General features: G+C 38.2%; 1 non-coding gene across 1 annotated transcript; it reads right to left on the minus strand.

Moving 5' to 3' along the window:
- Window positions 1–16,085: 16,085 nt before the first annotated feature.
- On the minus strand, window positions 16,086–16,192 carry LOC111876839 (small nucleolar RNA R71). The gene has a single exon (XR_002845121.1). It is a non-coding gene; the product is annotated as a small nucleolar RNA R71 (small nucleolar RNA).
- Between the last annotated feature and the right edge of the window lie 7,228 nt (window positions 16,193–23,420).

A 23,420-nucleotide genomic window follows, 5' to 3' on the forward strand; every position in this document is an offset into this window, starting at 1 on the left:
CCATTGCTCAAGTTGTAAAAGCTTCGGTCGCCATTAAATGGCATGGGCTGATCTTGTCCTTGGCTCCATGTTTCCAAGCATTCCACTCACTCAGGGTCGGGCCATGAAAAGCCGGACGAGGGTTAGGAATTGGAAAGGAAGCTGCTTAGGGTAGGTTCTCAACCTCTGGTTCGGAGTTAGCATCATACGAAAGGTCTTCATCATGGTGATCATTCAAGGGGATAGGATGATCATTCTCTGGTTCTTTTCCAAACCAACCAGCTATGACTTCATTCGGAAGATACTAGTTGCCGTGGGGATGGAGTCCAGCTATGTTTTCTATGCGAGAATTTAGGGTAAGAGAATAATTATTAGACGAACTATCTAGATAATTATTTAGAAAACCTTCATTAGTTACACCGCTATTTGTGAAGTGCATACCAGCTATGTGTAATCTAAACATGATAGATCTTCGAATAAGTGACCTTAACTCCATATTCACACAGAATAGGGGTGAAGTAAAATTTCCACAGATTCTAAGTCTATAACATCCTAATTACATATAGCCTTAGTGTATCCACTTAGCAACTATCAACTTAGTAATGAAGATCCCGTTTTAGTTCTCAAGTATGAAGTACTTATAGTAACACCAAATACTCCTATAGTATTTTAATTTTTTTAATGTTATGTTCTATTGTTCTCATTGTGGTAGGGTTGGTAAGATTTTAGCATTGTTGCAACCACACAATTAAACTTAGGCACATGCTAGTCAACCCTCGGATAATATATGTGATCAGGCTATATCTTCCCAGTTTTGACCATATGTCTCTAAGCCCACTTGTGTTGCCCAACAATCGTAATTCTTTTGTACTGTCCTAGTGACACTGATTTTAGTATGAATGCAGGAACGTATACTTACATAAATATTTTATTATTTAAAGTATAAACTCTTGGTCAGAGTATTTTTAATCCCTTATGTATTTATAGTTAGTGTATCTTTTATGGGTTGATATACTTAATTCACTATAAACAATGCTCTGATACCAATTTGTCACACCCCAAAACCAAGAACGGCAGAAACGTTCTGGGGCGGAGGACGTCATGTACAGTATCACAACAATGAAAAGTAGTAAACAAGCAACAACATCATCCATTGCATTAATAATATAATTATTATACAAGTGTTCTGTCAAATTTTGATAAACACTAAAGCATAAATCAAAATGAAAGATGAGTCTTGAACAAGTTCCATCTTCCCTTCTCCTTGCATCGGTACCTGTCTATGATGACCTAAGGATACAAGTAATTGTGAAAGCGAGTATCAACTTTAAAGCCGGTGAGATCATAAGTATTTAGTGTCTTAATTTGTATGTAAGAATTTGTAAGTAAGTGAATTGTAAGTATTGAAAATGTATATGAACTGTAAGTATGAAAATGTTTGTAAAACAACTGTAAATGTTTGAAAAACTCTAGAAATCCCTATGATTCCTACTATTATATAAGGGTGTCTTCTACCAAGACCTAACTGTTCTCAATGTAGTCTTCTACCAAGACTTAACTGTTCATATATGTTCGTCTCTTGTAAAAGTGTGTAATTTTCCCAAGTGTAACTATCATTATCAAAATATAGTTTTTACATTTATAGTTTAAGTGAAAAGATCACTAAATATATGTACGGGGAAAATTAATGTAGTACTAAAACGTAGTGCTATAAGAACTACTGCTGTACTAACTACCTTAAACCGGATTTATATTAAGGCATCATGTGATTAATTGCACCATACTATCGAATGGTAACAACGACAAAGTATAGTCCTAAAAAGGTATGACGTTTGGCACCTGCAGACCTGCAGGTCCCGCTGTAGCTAGCAGCAAGGTGTAGGATAGTCAATCCAATATAGATCTATACGCAAACTCACGCTATCCCTTCAAGAGACTCTGGCTACAACTCGGTCCATGACATTTAAGGCATGCTCCGATACAGTGGATCACAACTTTATGAACGTATTAATGCAAGTGTAATGTAATGAACTGTTCTAGCTGTAATGTACGTGCTCTCTACCTAGCAAGTATAGTAATGTAATCATTCTAGTATCGTTTTATATGTTTTGTTCCTAGTATCGTAGTATATGTAATGTACTGTAATGTTCTAGAAAGTATTGACTCATGAATGAACTGACTCATTGTATGATATCGCGTTCTAGTAATTGTTCTAGTATCTTCCTAAACTACCCATATGGTAGTTTACTAGTAATCTAACTGGTATGTATGGACATGGATGTTGATAGCTTCATTTTATTTACTTCTTTTTATAGTTTATTTTAGTACATTCATTCGCATTTTAGTTAACTTCCATGCATATTTTCCCTTTTGTTATTTTTATGACCATTTCGGGTTACTTTCTAGTTTCTTGAGCATTATTGCAGATTTTCTTGGAAACTAGCGAAGCGGCACTCTTGGGAGGCGATTGGGCTTGAAAGGAATTGGAGATTTCGTGCTTGATGGATATGAAGGTGACTCATGAGGTGGACCTGTCAATTGCTTGAAGGCTTGGAAGAATTGAGCTTTAAATTTGAAAGACGCGGGAGAATTCTTGAGTGTGCAAGATCAATATTTGGGAGTTTGCGGAAGTTTAGAGTGATGTGGATAGACAAATTGGGCTTTAATTGAAGAAATATTGAAGAAAAATGGGCTAGGAGTTGATTTGATTCGAACTGGGCCAATGGATTAGCTGTGGGGGCCCAAAACTTGAAGAAGCCCAAATTTACCCGTCAGAGCCCGCGGCCCGCGTAAGATTCCCCGCGGCCCGCGTGGATTCCTGACTAGGGCAATTTCAGGATTTTGCTAAGAGCTCTATTTTGGGAAGTTTGGTGTGCCTCTTTAGCCTTATCTTAAAGGTCCGATTTTGGGACTTTCTCTCTGGAGTTTGGAGCATTTTTGGAGGCCAAGAACACTTGAAGAATATCTTCTTTTCATCTCTTGAATCTTGTCAAATGTTTGGTACAATCTCATCTAACTTTGTTCATTTGAGTTTAGCCATGCTTGGCTAAGCAAATCTTGGTTGACTTTTTGTTGAATCCTTTGAATTTTTGTTGAATGTTGAAGAATCCATGAACTTGTTCTTAAATCTTTGTGGAAATGTTTTGTGTTTTATCATATTATCACTACTAGTATGTTTTTATTCATGAGTTTAAATGTGTTTGTGGTGATTAGTTGGCTAATTTCTTGATTAAGTAAATGATCCTCAAATTAGCAAGCAACAAATGATTTTTGTGTTGTTTTTGCTTCACACAATCATAAAAACATTTCCTCTAACATGGTAGTGAAAGAAATTGACTCCTCTTGGATTTGGTGACTTTTTGGTTCTTAATGCTAGTTGACTTTCACTAATTACATGCTATTTGGAATTAGTGACTTTGACTAAGGAAATTGTTATGAGCTTCTCTAGCCATTTCAACAATTAAGAAAAGTCTAGGTAATCTCAAGCTTCTTGGATTACTATAACCAAATTAAGGATTTAAATCTAAGTATTGCACCATTGGATTCTAATGATATGTTCATCAAAAGTCAAAGTGAGGAAACCTTAAGTCAACCATCTCTCTCTTATTGATTTTACATCAAACTCTTATTTTTGTTGCATTTTTCTATTTAAATCATAGTTAATTCTAGTTTGTTTCAAGTATCTCAAAACAGCAAATCCCCCCATTTTATTTTTAATGTTATTTTGATAAGTATTTTTACAAAGAGATTTTTCATAGAGTTATAAATTGAACCAATCTCCGTGGATTCGATCCCTTTACCACTATACACTATTTTAGTGTGTAATATCTAGGGTTATTATTTGTGTTGGCCTCGACAACCACCAGATGTATACCCTTGCTACCCAAGGGCATGGGATGAACTGGAAGGACCTTTTATGACTATATATGTACACATGATATATATAACTAATATTTAAACGACCTTCGGACAAGTACCCGATATCCCACCAAACCACATCTCAAGCGCGAAAAGGAAATAGGGTGGATAGTCTTCCTAAGTCTTTTAAACATTTCTTATATAACTATACATATAGAGGCATGCAATTTATAATTTAAAAGCATAAAATAAGATTTGTAAAACATTTGAACATAAATATTTTCTAAGAAAAGACCGACTTGATGTCGATCTATAAAATGGTTTTGAAGGCATGGGTTTGATAAAACAGTTTAGTATAAAGAACATTTGTTTGAAACACAATTGTAAATAAGTTTGAAATGTAATATACATAGTAAAATGTACAGTGTAATAAGGAGTTTAAAACATATAAAATGTTTATAAAAATCATTTGAAGGAAACTATTTGGTAAAACGGCTAATGAGTAGCCAAATCATTTGAATGTTGTATATTAATCACATGTGATTGATATAATAACTAGCATAATTCTACTTATTAATCACATGTGATTGATATAATAACTAGGATGATTCTACTTGTATCCCCCCCATAAAACATTTAAAAATAGTTTAAAACATTAGTTAAGGGGTATGAACTCACCTGCAGTAAGTGACTGGAATTGAACGGACTGTTATCGTAAGGAAGGATCTGGCAAGTGCTCGGTGTCAAGTGAAGACTTTAGACACACACAATGATCCTAATTACATATGAAGACATATGTATATAAATAATTAGTGATTAAAACACTAATTATACAAGTATAAACATTTAAACGTGAGGAAAACACTTTTGGTCAAGTGCTAGGAGGCTAATGGGTTGCAACAAAGGAGTGCAATGCCCCTAATGGGAGTTTATGGTCTAATGGCCATATGTTTTGGAGTTTACGGCCCAGGGGAGTAAACTCCTGGCCGTAAACTCTCAACCAAGTCCCTAAATGAAGTCTAACAATTATACAACTCATGTGGTGAATTGCTTAAAGGCTTAAACAAGTGTTTGGGCTTCCTAATAACTCCTTTGAGGAGTTTACGGACCTGGGGCCATATTCCCTTGGATTTTACGGCCGTAAACTCCCTTGGGAGGGTGTTTATGGTGTTTTCAAGTCTCAAACATTTCAAGGTAATGATCTATGTTGGTTTCTAGGCATAAGGAAGGAGTTAGGGTGTCATTTGACCCCTTTATAGGTGTTTACAGCCCAAGAACTTGTCTTGGCCGTAAACTCCTCAATACATGTGATTCCTTATGTTTTCTAGGCTATAAACACTTTAGAGTACTTGTCCTAATTTAAGCCTAAGCCTTAGGATGTGTTTGTGGCATCAAAACACCCCTATTTAGAGTTTTCGGCCCATGAACCAATTGGCCATGTGTTTACGGCCGTGAACACCCCTAGGTGTTGGTATTTTGATTGCTTTGGGTCTTAGACACATCAAGGTAATGTGCTATGCTAGTCTATTGGTTCAATGAAGGCATTTATGGCACTTTGGGCACTTAACATGGAGTTCACCGCCCAAGAACTTCCTTGGCCGTGAACTCACTTCTAGCCATGATTCCTAATTGTTTTGTGGTCTAAAGCATGAAATGGAGGCTTCTAGTTGGAGTTCCAAGGCTTTGAGGGACTTTGGGACACCTTAGGACCTTAAAATGGAGTTTACTCCCCAAGTGTTCTTGGGCGGTAAACTCCCAAATCTTGGGGTTTTAATCCGATTTTGATGTTTTCTAGTCATATACACACTAGCATACAAGTCTAAGGTAGTTACAAATCATGGGGAAAGGACTAAGTAACATTTAAGCCACATATTGGAGTTTACTCCCTAAGAACGTCTTGCGCGGTAAACTCCCGAGTCTCACAGATTTGATATGTAATTGGCGTTTCTAAACACAATCTAAGCTATATAACATAACTAGATCGAAGTACTCACAATTTGGGATAAAAACCCGAAGATCCGTGAGAGAGAATTTTGACTTTTCTCTAAATGGATTTCAACAAATGAACCAATTTGGTTCAGAATTCTATTTATAGTCCTGAGATATTTTTGGCAGAAAATATTTTTATTCCTGAAACGAATTCTAATGTCCTAGAGTATTGGAATAACAGTGTTGCACAAAACCCTAGTGCATGCACTCTCCTAATATCTCCTTAAGTGTAAAATCCTGAAAACTGCCAAACTTATACTCGAAATCTGAGTTTTCAATGTAACTGTTCTACTTCTATTGGCTTCAAATGGTTTGTTCAGAATGGAGATTTTGGGTTGTCACAATATCGAAAGCGAAGCTCGACTCATCAAGGAACGAACCATGTCCAAAAAGGTTTGATTATGCCTCTTAGCCACACCATTAAGTTGTGGTGTCCTAGGAGGTGTCAATTGTGAAACAATTCCACATTCCTTGAGGTAGTCATGGAACTCGATACTAAGATACTCACCACACCTATCGGATCTGAGCATCCTGATCTTCCTTCCCAATTGATTTTCGACTTCATGTTTAAACTCTTTGAAATTTTCAAAGGATTCTTAATTATGTTTGATTAAGTAGATATATCCATATGTGATATAATCATCTGTTAAAGTCATATAAAATCGATTTGCATCCCTTGTGGTGGATTTGAAGGGCCCATACACATCGGTGTGTATGAGATCCAACAATCCCTCACCTCTTTCACATGAACATGTGAAAGGTGACTTAGTCATCTTTCCAAGCAAACAAGACTCACATGTATTATTTGACCTTAGGTCAAATGATTCCAACACTCTATCCTTTTGCAATTGGGCAATGCGCTTCTGGTTGACATGTCCAAGACGACAATGCCACAAGCATGCTTTTTCTAAACCATTAGACGAATCAATATGCAACACACTATTTCCTAAATGTCTACAACCATCACAATGTCATACACCACCACAAGGAAATGCTACAAAATAAAATACACCATTATAATAAGCATTAATAGATCCATTCTCATTATTAAAAGAATATATGAAACCTTGTCTGTATAAACCATGAAAAGAAATAATATTCCTCGTCATTTCTGATGACTAGCAACAATTATTCAAGTCTAAACATAACCCACTACTAATCTTCAAAGAATAAACACCGATCTTCGTAACAGGTGAAGGTCTCCTATTGCCCATTATTAGGTTCATCTTCCCAAGCTCCACATTCCTACTTTCTCTTAGTCCATGCAAGCTAAAGCAAATGTGAAAACCACATCCTGTATCAAGGACCCAAGAATTAGAATGCGATGAGTTTTTAGTGTAAATACTTGCCGAGGTAGGCTTAATCTTGCCGTCCTTAATGTCCTGTAGGTACTTGGGGAAACTTCTTTTCCAATGCCCCTTGTCTTGGCAGTAGAAACACATTGCTTCTTTTGGATCCGAGGCAGGAGGAGCATAACTGGTTTTTCCTTTTGATCCAATACTGGAAGATCCATCATGAGACTTTCCTTTCCAGCTTTTCTTTGAGGGATCTTTCCTATTTTTCCCTTACCTTGTCCAATAACCATGACTGGAGCAACAATAGTAGGAGGAGTGGATTCAACAGTTTTTTCCTTTCAATCCACTTTCAGCAGTTCTCAACAAGCCTTGAAGTTTACTCAACATGACTTCCTCTTTGCTCAAATGATAAGTCATACTGAACTGATCATAGTAAGGAGGTAAAAGTGAAAGACTATGTCAATAGCAAACTCTTCATCAAAGTTCACATTAAGCTTTAAGAGACGATCCACATAGCACTGCATACGTTGTAGGTGGGTAGTGATGGACTCTCCATCCTTCGTCTTGGTGGTAATGAGTGACCTGACTATCTTATACCTTTCTTGATGTGCTCTTTGATGGTACTTTTCCATCAAGTCCTTTCACATCTCATAAGTCCAGTAGTCCTTATAGAACCGCTGCAACTCAGGAGTCATAGTGGCCACCATAATGCAAGATACTTTGGTAGCATCCTTATAGTGTACCCTATACTCAACTATTTCTTCAGGAGTAGCTTGTGATTCATCTATGTCGTTCAACTCTTTGTCAAGGACGTATTCCTTGTCTTCGAAATGCATGGCCATTTTGATATTACGAATCCAATCATTAAAATTGGATCCATCTAATGTCACCTTGGCACAAATGCTCCAGAGCGAGAAAGTGTTGGAGGAACCGAAAGCGTTTTTTGAGGTAGACATATGCAAAAGAAGGAGGACAAGTTTTGATTAGATAAGGAATCCTTAATATAACACCCAAAATGAAATATTAAGGCTAGGACCCAACACAATAATTCACAATTCAAAAAAGGGATGCCATAATCCAATTGTAAATTATTTGAAGGTAGGTAAATGACGATTTACCAATTCCACTATGAAAACGAATTTTTAAAATGAATTAGGTTTTAAATGAAATGAAATTCCTAGATCTTTTAGGATTCATTGAACTGTTCAATGGCATGTTTAATCTGAATTATGCCCTTTCCATTTGTGACCGGGATACCGAGGATCACAAACATGGTGTGAATAACCATGCAAATTAACTTGATACTCTCGATGTCAGTTACCACCTAATCAATGTGTCGGTTCACCACATACGCTCCACTGATCAATGATAATTTACGAGCTACCCATTGTTACCCTTTGTTAGTCCATGTTAGTGTGGTTAACCATACACGCTCCACTAACGACTTTTACAAAGTGCAATGTGCAATTTCATGGATTAACATCAAATTCATATTTTCCTAAAGTAACTAAGATTGAGAATTTATAAAAACATTTAGTTACTTAATATTTATCATTATACTTATTAATGAGAGATTAATGTCCTATCCTACCCTTTCAGCTAACGACCCTCCACTAGTCAAGAATGCGGTGAGTAAGAATGGATACCCAGTGGCGGTCATTTTATAGGTCGCTTCCTTGAACACCACTTATAGACCAGCTTCGTGAATGAGACCTACTAACAGTAAGACTTACTTTTCTTATATATATATATATATATATATATATATATATATATATATATATATATATATATATATATATATATATATATAACTTAAAGTTTTAATTTTATAATAGTATAAGGGTGTATTTTAAACTTTTAAAATACTAGGGTTTTATAATTTAATATTTCAAAAATAAACTATTTAATCAAATTTTAAATTATAAAACTATAGGGTATATTTTTACAACTCTTCAAAAATACTATATCAAATTTTAAATAATTAAATTAATAAATTAATTTTGTCTTTATCTTAAAATTTGACCAAATCATTTATCTTGATAAGAATTTACATTTACCTTTTCATAAAAGTCAATTTTAAGTAGTTAAAAACGAATTAAGGTAATTATCCTAATCAAATCAAGATATCAAAATACAAATCTTAGGGATCTGACAAGTGAACTCGTCGAGTCAGGCAATGAACTCGTCGAGTTCCATAATGAACTCATCGAGTTTGATGAACAGATTGACGAATCTGTTCCCTCATCCTTTGGACAATTCACATATGCATCAAATTCAACTGAAAAACATTCAAGGCTCTGATACCACTGATGCGTTTTAAGCATAGCTACATCCTATGTGTTCATGCAACCCTAATTGCTTTGGATCTAAGTTTTTCACTTGTTGAACATGCAAATTGAATTCCAAACAAAACCCTAGATCTAGCATATATAATTCGAAAATCATATAATGAAAGGGTTTTGATGTTTACCTTACTTGTTATGTAGTAATAACAAGAACTCCTTGTAGAACCTTGTATAACATCCCAAAAATACAGTCTGAAAATTTCTTTTTAATTTAATACAAAAACCGTAGTCATCAAACAATCATATAAACATCATAAGCAATGTATCTCAAAAGTATCATAACATCAATTAAACATATCAGAGTATAAACATCCCAAGCTAAACAAATGGTGTGTGCACTTAGGGGTGAGCGTAGGCGGGTACCCGCCTAAATTTGACGGAACCGGAACCGGAACCGGAACCGGCGGTTCCTAAGATGTTGGAACCGAAACCGGAACCGGTTGTATCGGTTCTCAATATTTTGGAACCGGAACCGGAACCGCCGGTTCCGGTTCGGGTTCCGGGTACCCGCTTTTATTTTTTTAAGAATTTAGTTACCAAAGGCGAACTAATTATAAAACAAATTACTTTTAACATATTCTATAAAATTACTCAAAGATGTGGTATGACAGATTATACAAAATTAGAGTTAGCTTCGTTCTTTCTTAATTATTGTGGTATCACAGATTATATAAAATTACTCATAGTGGTATTACACTTAAATACAATCTGTTGTAGACTTGGAGCATAAAGAAAGATAGAGATATTTACGCATGGAGAATTTGTTGGTTTCTATTTGATTTTGTATTATAGATTCAAAGATTGTATAGACCGTATACGTGGTGATACCAAAAGTTTCAATGGTTTGTTTATATATATATATATATATATATATATATATATATATATATATATATATATATATATATATATATATATATATATATATATACCGGTTCCGGCGGGTACCCAACGGGTAGCGGTTCCGAAAAAATGAGAACCGGAACCGCTTAAGGCAGTTCCAAAAAATTAGGAACCGGATCTGGAACCGTTGAGACGGTTCCGGTTATGGAACCGGCGGTTCTATGACGGTTCCGATTCTTAAAGCGAATACCCTATTCCACTGCTCACCCCTATGTGCATTGCAATCTTCCCGAGCTCCTCTTTTGAAAACTGAGTACCTGAAACTAAAACTAAAAACTGTAAGCTCAAAGCTTAGTGAGTCTCCCCAAGCTACCATATACCATATACATAATCACATGCTGGGCCTAGCCCACTGCATCGGGCCCCGCCCAACATCAGACTGAAGTCTGGCATAACTTGGGCCCCGCCCACTGCATCGGGCCTCTCCCGACATCGGGCCGAAGTCTGGCATAACTTGGGCCCTGCCCACTGCATTGGGGCCTCACCCGACATCGGACCAAAGTTTGGTATAACTTGGGCCCCACCCGACATCGGACCGAAGTCCAGTATAGACTGCACATAACATAAACATAAACATATAACATAATTACATACACTACATTAGGCTTGCCCGACATCGGACCGAAGCCCGGAACATATAACACATAACACAACATGCATGAATCACAAAGACATCAAGCATACATAACTACTTCTCGGGACCACCCCGATATCGGACCGAAGTCTAGAAAACATAACATATAACATGTAAGCTAAACCACTACATCGGGCACCGCCCGACATCGGACCGATGTCCGGAAACATACAATCTGCATCGGGATAACCCCGATATACTACACTACTAAACGGGTCGACATTGGTGCCTTAGACCTGTTCCTACTGAAGATGACTCACCTCACACAGCTAAAGTCCTGTTGACAAAACCCTAGCTGTTGGATGACAGATTCCCGAATCTGTCAACATCAAAATAGCACCCAATTAATAATTGGGTTCCAACTCATAATCATAAGTCCATGCTTGGGGGTAAAAGACTACTCTTCCCCTAACTTGGCTTGATTCACACCCAAGGCCCAATCCAATGGCCCAATAGTCTGATAATCAACTAAAGCCCAACTATGGCCCAATTTTCTAAATTGGGCCCAAATCCTTCACATGGTCTTACTTAAAAGGCCCAACCATTTATTTGGTCCAAACACTTGGCCATCCAATAGTCCAATACCTCATAATCTTCAAGGCCCAGCTATGGCCCATCTATGGCCCAATTTTCTAAATTGGGCCCAAGCCTGTCCAATGGGCCATATCCTGTAGCCCAATCCAATACTCTAGTCCTTATACTTGTTCCTGGATGGTCCATCAATAGCCTAAAACATCTAGGCCCAACTCCAAACCCAACAAATTAGGGTTTTCACAAGAAATGATGATTAGGGTTACGTGTTCTCACTTATTAAGGACTTAACCCAATAAGTCAATTATTTCGCTAATCCATCATACAAAGGAATCAACATAGGTAATAACTTCAGTCCACTGGTCTAAACGTGGGTCCCAATGGGCCCAATCCAACAAATTCACAATTAGGGTTTTCTAAACCCTAATTAGGGTTTTTGGCCCAATAATGAACCAACCAAGTCCAACATTAGGCTTTTAGGTCCATTAGGGTCCTACTAGGCTGGGCACCACCCACTGCCACCTCATGCGGTGGTGACCAACGGCTCACGGTGGTGGTGGTGCTTTTCCTTGACTTTTATCCGACCTAAACACCCAATCAGCAACCCATCAATAAGGAAATGTACTCACACACACTAAACGAAACACATACGGCCACCCACATGGCGGCAGGTGGAAGCAAGCGGTGGCAGCCACTACCTTATGGTGGTGGCTGTGGATTTCCGGCCATAAAATCACGCATACCACACAACAATTACCAAAAGAAACTAGCATGCTCGAATACACATCCATACAGCCACCGCCTAGGTGGCATATGTCGCTAGAAAGGATGAAAATGGCGACCCAGGGGCTACCGATGGCAGTAACGACGATCCCAACGTCGCATTCACGACAAAGAACGAGAAAGAGAGGAAGGTAGGGTGTGGTGGACTTACTGTGCAGTTCCGACGACTTATGACCCTCATACGACGACAACCCCCCTTCATTCATCGGCGATCTCCCAGAGGTTCTCGACGTCACTGGCGGCAGAGGGAGAAGTGACTGTGGCGTTAGACGACATGGCAGTAGGCGAAGAGGGTGACTGTCGGACCGGTGATACGATCGGCGGCTGAGGTGCTCCAAGAACAGTGGTGGCGGTTGAATCCCATCAAGGTTTAGGGTTGCATCAAGTAACGAGCGGGGGAGGGGACACCGGCTTAACCCATGTTCTCTTTCAAACTTATTAGCATTTTTAAAAGTTCAGCCCCTCCTCACAAGATTTGTTTTCCATTTAGATCCAAAATTTACCAATTAGCCCCCCAACTTCCAAAAATCTTACAATTTAAATCTGGAATTTCCCCTTTAGCCCTTGTTTCCATAATTCCTTTCATATTAAGTCCTAATAAGTACCAAGCGGCCCCTATCTTCAAAAATCCTTTCAAATTAAACCCATGGTTTATTAAACAGTCCTTAACCTTCAAAATTCTTTACAATTTAATCCGGAAATTACATTTTAACCTACACCTTCTATAATTGTGACTTTTAACTCCTTGAAACCAACACCTTGCTCAATTATTATTGATTTTAGGGCTTCTATACATTTATTTATTTATTTTGTAAACGGGGCGTTACACATTGACTCTTGAAAGCTTAGTTCCTTAAATGTTGCACCTCTAATACTTCACAAACACCACTAGCAAGAAGATGAGGGGAGAGAGGAGGTAATTCTTCAGAATTTCGGTTAGGGTTTACATCCGGCATGCAGTGGTTGAAATCCCTTATAGGTGGGGTCTTTATATAGCTGTAGGCTGCTAGGGTTTGCTGCAGGAAACCCTAATGTAACACCCCGTTTTGATAAGTACTTCGGTTGTGGTTTCAGAGGCCCATGGTATAAGCGATTCGGTATTTTATGGGGTCTCGGGTTTTATCTAGAAGGTTTTAGGCTTGGGGGTCTGGCTAGGAGCGTAGGGCTTCCAGCCACCTTTTCATGGATATCAAGTTTGTCGGAAACAGACTTATAATGAAGGAGTTATGGCATTTTGAAGTTATTGTCAATTTTAGCCCCTAATGGAGTTTTGTGACAAGGCATCCCATGCATGCAAGGAATGCATGCGTGAGTTTAGTTGGGTATGCCCAGCTTAAGTTGGGTTACGCCCAGCGTATAAGGATGCATGTTTGCGGGTGTGGAGAGGAGTACGCCCAACGTACGCTCAGTGTCCCCAAACCCTATTTTTTTTGGGTATGTCACTATATAAAGAACATTATACCCTCAAGGACCAGCCTCCTTCTCATTTTTAGTCGGCCACCACGAAACCCTAATTGATATTGCTATATTTATACTTATTTTTAGGCAATATTTAAGTACATTTTTATTAATAAGTTGATAATATGTTTAGAATAATGGTACTTATGACTTTAAATTGTTATTTTCAGTCAATTAAAAGGATTTTCGAAGAGAGGGACCAAAAGTGACAATATGTAGAACATGGGAGACTTGGAAGACGAGAAATGAATAAATCCACGAAAGATACTAAATCCACGACGTGGCAATGTCGGCCACGATGTGGCATGGGAATTCTAGAAGATAAAGATCGCGTTTTGGAGGAATCCTTGCCTGGTACGGTTAACTTGAAGCCCACGACGTGGCCTGGATAGCCACGACGTGGCGCGGGATTTTTGAGTCTATTTAAGTATTATTGATCATTACGAAAGAGCAAACTTTTGGCTGAAGAAAGGAGTTCCAGAAGACGATTTTGAGCGAAAGAAAGGTTCTGGAAAAAGGTTTTCAACTCCAAAAAGAGTAAAGGTTTATATTTTAGTTAATGAAGAACATGTTTCCTTTCAATTCAATTTGTGTTAGTTTGTTAGTTGCTATGATGAGCAGCTGAATCTAGCTACTTTTGTTTAGCTAGATGAAGCTTCTAACTTATAAATAGCTCAATTTTTATGGATTAAGTTTAGTTGGTAAAAATTGCTTGTGTTTGATTTGAATTACCTAGCATGCTTATGTTTGTTTATCTAATTGCTTGATTGCATGTTCTGTGTAGCTTAGTGACCATTAACTGCATGAACTTGTTTACCTAATGATTTAGTGAAAATTGAATTGTTAGAGCTAGGATTGACCAATCTTAGTTAGTAATTAGAGTGGATAAGCTTAGCTGTGCTAGAGAACGTGTATTGTGACTATAATTGCATTTATATAACAAATCTTAAATAGCATATTTACATTCATAATTAGTTATGTGTTTAATTGTGTGTGAACATACATGGTTAGACATGAATTAGTTAATTATTGGTAAAATTAGAACTAAATTACTAATATAATTAAAACTAACTAGATGATCCATAAACATTAGCTAGCCATAAGAAAGAACTGGATTCAAACTAAACAAGAGTGTGTTTTTATTTATTGAATTTGGATTTAAGTTCGTCTGATCTTGTAAAATCAGATAAAACCCCTTTTAAACTTGTCAATAATTAGGTTAATTTAATAGTAAGTAAATTAATTAGTAACACCGTTCCCTGTGATCGACACCCGACTTACCTAAGCTATACAGTAATCTGACTAGGTACACTGCCTATAAGTGCATAGTTAGTCTAAGTTTGTTAGGTTATAAATATTAAAATTAGTGGGTACTTTTGTGCACATCAAGTTTTTGGCGCCGTTGCCAGGGAACGGCTTAGTTTTTAGCTTATTTATTTGCATTAAATTAATCGATCCTTCTTGTGGAGTAAAAACCACAAAAAGTTAATTTTTCAGCAATGTATATTTTTTCTTTCAGTCACAGAGTCCACGACGTGGCCAGATACGTGCCACGACGTGGACATCTAAAACACTAGATTTTTAGTTGTTAGTTAGTTTTGCTTATTTTAGTTCAGTTTTACGTTTTTTTTTAGTTTAGCAAGTTGCAGGAGTTCATGACTAGAGGCTCAAACACACCCTTGGTGCTACCACTTAAAGATCCCGAGTCTGCAATTCACAAGAAAAAGACGCCCTTACAAGAATTGAAGTCATCTTTTTCAAGGAAGTCGGGAAAGAAGACAGGAGATTCAAGTTCATCCGTGAGGCACAAGAGCAATTTTGAGCATTTGGATCAAACACCCGTCCAAACCGAGTCCGAATACGATACCGAGCCGAAAGTTGAAGAACACACAAGCGAACCCCTAGAACGACCCAAGGAACAAGATGGCAGCAATTGAAGAGATGTCCATGGGAGCTTACAAGAAGCAGATCCGAGAAGATATGGGTCCCGGTTTAGTCCAACCCACAATACCTGCCACTGCCACATTCGAGTTGAAGGGGCACATATTGACTGCACTGAAGGATATCCCATTTTTTGGGAAAGATCATGAGGATGCTTTTAAGCATCTAGATGAAGTCAACGACATTGCGGATTACTTCAATGTCCCAAATGTCAACAGAAACACAGTCTTGCTTAGGATGCTTCCCATCACTTTCAAAGGAGCTGCTAAGGAGTGGTTAAAGTCACTCCCACCGGGTACAATTACCACTTGGGCTCAAATGCGTGAGCAATTCCTGGACTAGTTTTGCCCACCGTCCAAGATAGCCAAACTCAAGAAGGCAATAGCCAACTTTGAGCAACAGCCGGGGGAGTCATTATACGAAGCATGGGAGTGGTACAAGGGCTTTCTCAGAAATTGCCCTCAGCATGATCTAAATGTGCAACAAGAGATGTCAATCTTCTATGATGGGTCAATGTTATGACGAGACAACTCCTTGATTCTCAAGTACCTTTGACAAAGAAAAATCCAAGGGAGGTTAAGGAGTTGATTGAAGAATTCGCGAAGCACTCTCGCGAGTACCACAACCCTAGGCAAGATGGAGTCAAAAGCGGTGGAGGGGCCCAAACTGAAGAAATAGCAGTTGTAATGGCCATGCTGAATAATTTGGATCGAAGGATAACACAAATGGACCAGTCAATTCATGCCATAAGAGTGGGTTGCGAAAGATGTAGTGGTCCACACTTGACCAAGGACTGCAATTTAGACGAGTTTGGGGACAGAAAAGCTCAAGTGTGCTACTCTAGTGGGGATAAGTTTGATGAGGACTGGAGGAAACCGAAGAAGGAGTGGCTGCCATATGAAGAGTATAAGAAGCAAAAAGAAGAGAAGTTTAGGCAGACAGGTCGAGGCTTTTATCAAAAGGAGCAGCCACCAGCCGAGAAGAAACCCGATCTAGAGACCATTTTGATGAAGTTTATAGAAGCTTCGGAAAAGAGACACGATGCCACTGATTCTGCTATTATGGAACAAAAAACTTTAATAAAGAATCAGCAAGCCTCCATCCATAACCTTGAAGTACAATTCGGTCAACTAGCCACTCTGGTTCATGAAAAATTGTCCCCGAAAAATCCCGAAGTAAAAACCCAATCTCATGTAATGGCCATCGATACTGAAGAAGAAGCAATCTCTGAGTTCCTGGAGGTATTGGATGAAGAACCACAGCAGTCCGATCCAAAACCAAAGAAGCCAAAGTTCGAAAGTGAAAGGGTTACTGAAACAGCTTCGCCATGACGTGGCACTCCTCTGGCCACGACGTGGTCCATGTCTGATCAAAGTCTTTGAACCCGTTCTGGTTTATCAGCCTCCCTTGCCATATCCATCCCGAGCTGCACTTAGTCTAATGGAGAAGGAGCATATAGAGTTTGTCAAGCATGTGAAGGGGATCCCGATCAATACTCCCTTTGTCGAGTCCTTATCCAAAATTCCCGAGCACCAGAAATTACTGCAAGATTTGATAGACACTTGCAAGCAATTAAAGAAGTAGTCTAGGGTGGTTCTAAGTGAACAAAGCTCAAAAGCCGTGTTGGGAGAGACACCAGAGAAGATGGGGGATCCTGGACGCCTCACTCTTCCGTGTGTGTTTGGTAATAAAATGAAGGTTAATGCTTTAGCCGATTCTGGGGCTAGCATTAATTTGATGCCTTTTTCATTTTATCAAAAATTGGAAATTCAGAAGATGAAGGCTACAAAAATGAAGATTCACATGGCGAACCGTTCAGTGACACAACCCCGGGGCATAGTGGAGGATATTTTGGTAAAAATTGGAAAATTTGTTTTTCCAATAGATTTTGTAGTGTTGGATATGAAGGAAGATCCCGATGACCCAATTATCCTTGGTCATCCATTGCTTAACACTGCTGGAGCTCTTGTTGATATTCGTGAGTCTAAGCTCACTTTGAGGGTTGGAGATGAACAAGAAGTTTTTGGAATACAAGATGACTTTCAAGAGGATCATGTTCAAGAAGAGGCGTTCACAATTAATGAAGACAATGAACTAGAAGAACTGGAAAAGCTTATGGAAGAAGAGATCAAGGCAGTTCATCAAGTCAAAAGAACAAAACCGAGGGCATCTGTTCCATTTTTTGTTGAAGTCATAGCTTACAAGAGTCCGCCTTCTTGGGTGAGTAAAGAGGATGAGGGAATGACAAGTGATGAAGAGGAGGTCACTTCAAGAGTGACAAAGCCAGTGGTGAAAGAAGAGGAGGATGCTATAGAGTGCAAGGAAGAAGCTAAGGGCACAAAACGCAAGCTTGAAGAAGAGGTCAAAGCTAAAAAGGAGAATTCAAAGAAGGCATATAAAAGGCGACTTCAAGCTTACAAGAGGCGATTCAAGGAACAAAAGATTTTAGTGGTGGACTCTTCAGAAGATTCAACGTAGAAGGCACGGAGTCCAGCTCAAGACTCCAAGAAAAAGAAGCGGTTCTCGGGAGGCAACCCGAGCTTGGTTTGCATTTTCTTTTCTTTTAATTTTTGAGTTTTTTTTAGGAAAGATATCAACTCATCGTCTAATAACTGATACTTAGTAAATAATTAGTTGTGGGGAGCTTTATATAATAAATAAAATGCAAAGTAGTTAGTTAAAAGGTGTGATTTTACAAAATTTTGCGATCAGGCATATGCCACGTCGTGGTAAAAAGTATAATCACGGGATGAGATGAAAATTTCAAAGTCCACGGCGTGGCCTTTAAAAAGTCACGGGGGGACCATTTCTTTAAAACCCTTTGACCGCCACTCCCCATTCCCACTTGCTACTGCCGCACGAACGGGAACAAGGTCCCCATTGCCAATTTCTTAATTTGCTTCCAAATTTCTTGCAAGGTCTTGTCATTTAACTCTATTTGGTATGTGTTCTACCCATTAATTGTAGTTATATCTTACAATTTTAAATTTTCATGGTTAGGGTTTAAGTGAATAATGAGATTCATGAAATTGGTTAAGACTAGTTGTTGATTCTAGGTTGCATGTCCCTTAAATGTCCATAGGAACAAGCCCTAAGCAGTATTTTTGGTTGAAATCGCATGTAGAATAACCGATCGATACACAGGTTTCGACTGCAGTCCACGACGTGGCGAGCCTGGCCACGACGTGATTCCTGGCAACCAGTATTATTTTTATTTTTAATGTTTTGGGTGTTTGCTGCTTTGGTTTAATTTTGGATGCAGAAATGGGACCTCGAAGAGCTATTCCACATTTGGAAAACCCGATTGATGTAGCGAGTATACATCCTTTATATCAGTTTCCTCAAAACATTCCTCGACCATTGTTAACTACATATGAAAATCGGTTGGGATGGTTGTACAATAGGGAATTTGCGATAGCCCCAATTATCGATTGGGGATGGCTCGGTGGTGTGGGGATGGTTGCTAAATTGGAACGCTATTGGACGAAAACATACGAAGGGGATCAATTTTCTTTCACTTGTCACGGGTGGAGGAATTTGTTTGCAATTCAAGAACCCGTCTACCGGGAGTTATCGGTGGATTTTTTTCTCTACCGTATGCTTCGAGGGATGCACCATTGATTTTACTTACAACCAGGCACTTGTGTTTCGTTTGGGTGGTGTTTATAGAGAGTGTAGTCTTCGGGAATTCGCTTGGCGGATGGGGCTTTATACCGAAGTGGAGACTCAATCTCCATTTTTCATACCATTCCTACTTGGATGTGTTCGGGATTTTAATCCCGGTATTATGGATGTCCAGTTCTGGCAGGGTATTTCCAACCATGAGTATAACACTCGTGACTTGAGTGAGTCACAAATTTGGAATCCTGTTTTCCGATTTCTACATCGCCTGATCACTTTTTCTATAAATCACAAGCATCATGGCGATAAAGTCCCTATTCATAATTTATTTTATCTGTGGACTCTTATTACCCCCGGGGTTTGCTGTGATTTACCGTATATGTTGGCGAGGTTCACGGGGAAGAAAGCGGCTAATTCTAGGCCCGGGAGTCCGATTACAGGGGGACATTTGGTAACTCGCCTTGCTAGGTCGTATCATATTTTGACCCACGACTTTGTGAGGAATCTTACCCGATTCCCGGATACTGATTTAATCATTCAATTCTTGGGAGTTATGCGGGCAGTGGTGAATATCGGGGGTCGTTTTGCTATACCGCCAATAGATGAGGAGCAAGAGGAGGCGCAGCCAGGGCAGCAACCACTAGCCAGACCGCGACGTCGAAATGTGCGAGCTAGAGGAGGGATGGAGAGAGAGCCTGCTACTTCACAGTATGTACAGGGAGTGCCCACCGACCCTTTTTAGAGTCGGGTGGGAACTTATTTGGATAACCTTCGGGGGCATGCCATTTATCATACCCAGCTTACTGAGGGTATTTATTTGCATTTGGGTGTGACCCGACCACCTTCTATGCCATCACAGTATCCTTATTTTCTGACATGGGAGGAGCTTTGGCGTCCACAAAATGATGGGGCAGGACCAAGGAGATGATGATTGATTTTTTTTGTTTTAAGTAGTGTTTTCTTTTATGTTTGAGTTTGGTTTGTAATGTAAGACTTTCTTGAACTATGATGTTACTCTTTTATTTCTTTTGGGTTGTTCCGTTTTCAGATTAGCATTGGAATTCTCAGGAGCATATAAGGATAAGACTAGAGTCGTGTTTGTCTAGTCAAGTTAAGGAAGCTTAGCGTCGTGAGTTGGAACCCACAATTCAAGATAAGTGTGGGGTACGTTAGTAGGAGAGAGGTTACAGTTGGGAAGTATATTTACATAGAAGAGTCTTAAACCATTTAGACATTGGTCAAGCTGCTAGGATGTATAAAGCAATAAGGCATTTTTTTATGTCCAGTTTCCACGACGTGGGCTCCTTACGCCACGTCGTGGCGCTCATGAAATTTGAAGAATTAAAGCAGCATGTTGTTCGTGTTTTCATCTTATAATCACGACGTGGTGCTTTTTGCCACGACGTGTATCAGTTTATCCTTTCCCACATTCTTCTACTTACTAGCATCCACTTTGAAGAATTGAAGTTTCGAGTCATGTTCGTTGTTTATTTACATATTCGTCCAGTTCTACACCAACTTTCTATTTTTTTTGGAGGTCCATCTTCAGGATGCACGTTTTCCACACTTTTGGAGATGTTTAAGCCACTATCCCAGGGGAGTCTATTCCTTTTTCTCCCTTTTCTTTAATTTTGATTTATTTTTATGCATACAATGAGGGCATTGTATGAAATAAGTGTGGGGTAGGGGTAGAAAAAGTAAGTTGCTAGATAATGATAGAATTTGATAGTAAAAATTGAAAATTTAAAAAAATTGAAATTTTTAATAATTGAATCTAGTAATAATAATAAACTGTAGTTGCTAGTGTTATATGGGATGATCCGTTAAAAGCTCAAATGTTTAGTTGAGCCAATATACATTATAGTGCATTTGTGGCCTCCCTTATTTTAGTGAAATCATGGAACAAAAACATAACCCCGCTTGGTTTGAGGGATGCAATATGTTTAGCAGCCTAAACCTGAAATGTATCCAGGAAAATTATTATCATTAACCAATAAAGGTTGAGGTTGAGCGCCTCTGCTTAAGCATGTAGGTTTTGAGTGAAAAACGTGAGGTACATGTAAAAAAAAAGATAGAGAATTGCAAGAAAAGTTTGAAGAATTTTGGAGCAAATAAAGTGAAGATCAAAAGATCAAAATTCCAAGAAATTCTAAAAAGTTGAAGATACCAGAAATCAAATAACAAAGGTGGTGAATTCAAAGAAATCAAAGATCAAATTATCAAGGAGGTGAAGAATTCCAAAAGAGCTCCATAGTGGTATCATAGATTGTAATTCAAGATTATGTATGCTTAGGTTGCTCAACTAAAAATACCTTGAGGATAAGGAGGTTTTCTGCGGATGGATTCGGAGGGTTGCATAAAATGAGCATTGTTCGGAAAAAGTGGGCGAGTGTTTATGAAGATTGTGAGTATTTAAAGCATGTGGGGTACTTTAGGAAAATTTTAGACACAAATGCATGCGTTGAGGTCTTGGCATAATGGCTGAGCTGGAGTCGGATTGTTTTATGTGATGTTAGTAATTAAGGGTTAAGTTTAAATTTGATTGAGGGCAAGCAAAGCCTAAGTGTGGGGTATTTTGATATTTCTATATTAATACTTATTTTTAGGCAATATTTAAGTATATTTTTATTAATAAGTTGATAATATGTTTAGAATAATGGTACTTATGACTTTAAATTGTTATTTTCAGTCAATTAAAAGGATTTTCGAAGAGAGGGACCAAAAGTGACAATATGTAGAACATGGGAGACTTGGAAGACAAGAAATGAATAAATCCACGAAAGATACTAAATCCACGACGTGGCATGGGAATTCTAAAAGATAAAGATCGCGTTTTGGAGGAATCCTTGCCCGGTACGGATAACTTGAAGCCCACGACGTGGCCTGGATAGCCACGACGTGGCGCGGGATTTTTGAGTCTATTTAAGTATTATTGATCATTACGAAAGAGCAAACTTTTGGCTGAAGAAAGGAGTTCCAGAAGACGATTTTGAGCGAAAGAAAGGTTCTGGAAAAAGGTTTTCAACTCCAAAAAGAGTAAAGGTTTATATTTTAGTTAATGAAGAACATGTTTCCTTTCAATTCAATTTGTGTTAGTTTGTTAGTTGCTATGATGAGCAGCTGAATCTAGCTACTTTTGTTTAGCTAGATGAAGCTTCTAACTTATAAATAGCTCAATTTTTATGGATTAAGTTTAGTTGGTAAAAATTGCTTGTGTTTGATTTGCATTACCTAGCATGCTTATGTTTGTTTATCTAATTGCTTGATTGCATGTTCTGTGTAGCTTAGTGACCATTAACTGCATGAACTTGTTTACCTAATGATTTAGTGAACATTGAATTGTTAGAGCTAGGATTGACCAATCTTAGTTAGTAATTAGAGTGGATAAGCTTAGCTGTGCTAGAGAACGTGTATTGTGACTATAATTGCGTTTATATAAAAAATCTTGCATAGCATATTTACATTCATAATTAGTTATGTGTTTAATTGTGTGTGAACATACATGGTTTGACATGAATTAGTTAATTATTGGTAAAATTAGAACTAAATTACTAATATAATTAAAACTAACTAGATGATCCATAAACATTAGCTAGCCATAAGAAAGAAGTGGATTCAAACTAAACAAGATTGTGTTTTTATTTATTGAATTTGGATTTAAGTTCGTCTGATCTTGTAAAATCAGATAAAACCCCTTTTAAACTTGTTAATAATTAGGTTAATTTAATATTAAGTAAATTAATTAGTAACATCGTTCCCTGTGATCAACACCCGACTTACCTAAGCTATACTGTAATCTGACTAGGTACACTGCCTATAAGTGCGCAGTTAGTCTAAGTTTGTTAGGTTATAAATATTAAAATTAGTGGGTACTTTTGTGCACATCACTAATCCTACCTTGAGTGTTCTTGGAGATTTGGAGGACATTAGAGAGCATTTTGGTGTTGTGAAGCCATTTTTCAAGCAAGTGAAGAATATAGCAAGGTGGTGGATCAAAGGGGAAGCAGTAGATCCATGATTGTGGTTCCATTTCTGACCATTTCAAGTTATAAAGATCTAAACTTGGTGGGTATCTCCTTA

The sequence above is a fragment of the Lactuca sativa genome, chromosome 4, assembly GCF_002870075.4.
Source record: "Lactuca sativa cultivar Salinas chromosome 4, Lsat_Salinas_v11, whole genome shotgun sequence".
Taxonomy (NCBI): domain Eukaryota; kingdom Viridiplantae; phylum Streptophyta; class Magnoliopsida; order Asterales; family Asteraceae; genus Lactuca; species Lactuca sativa.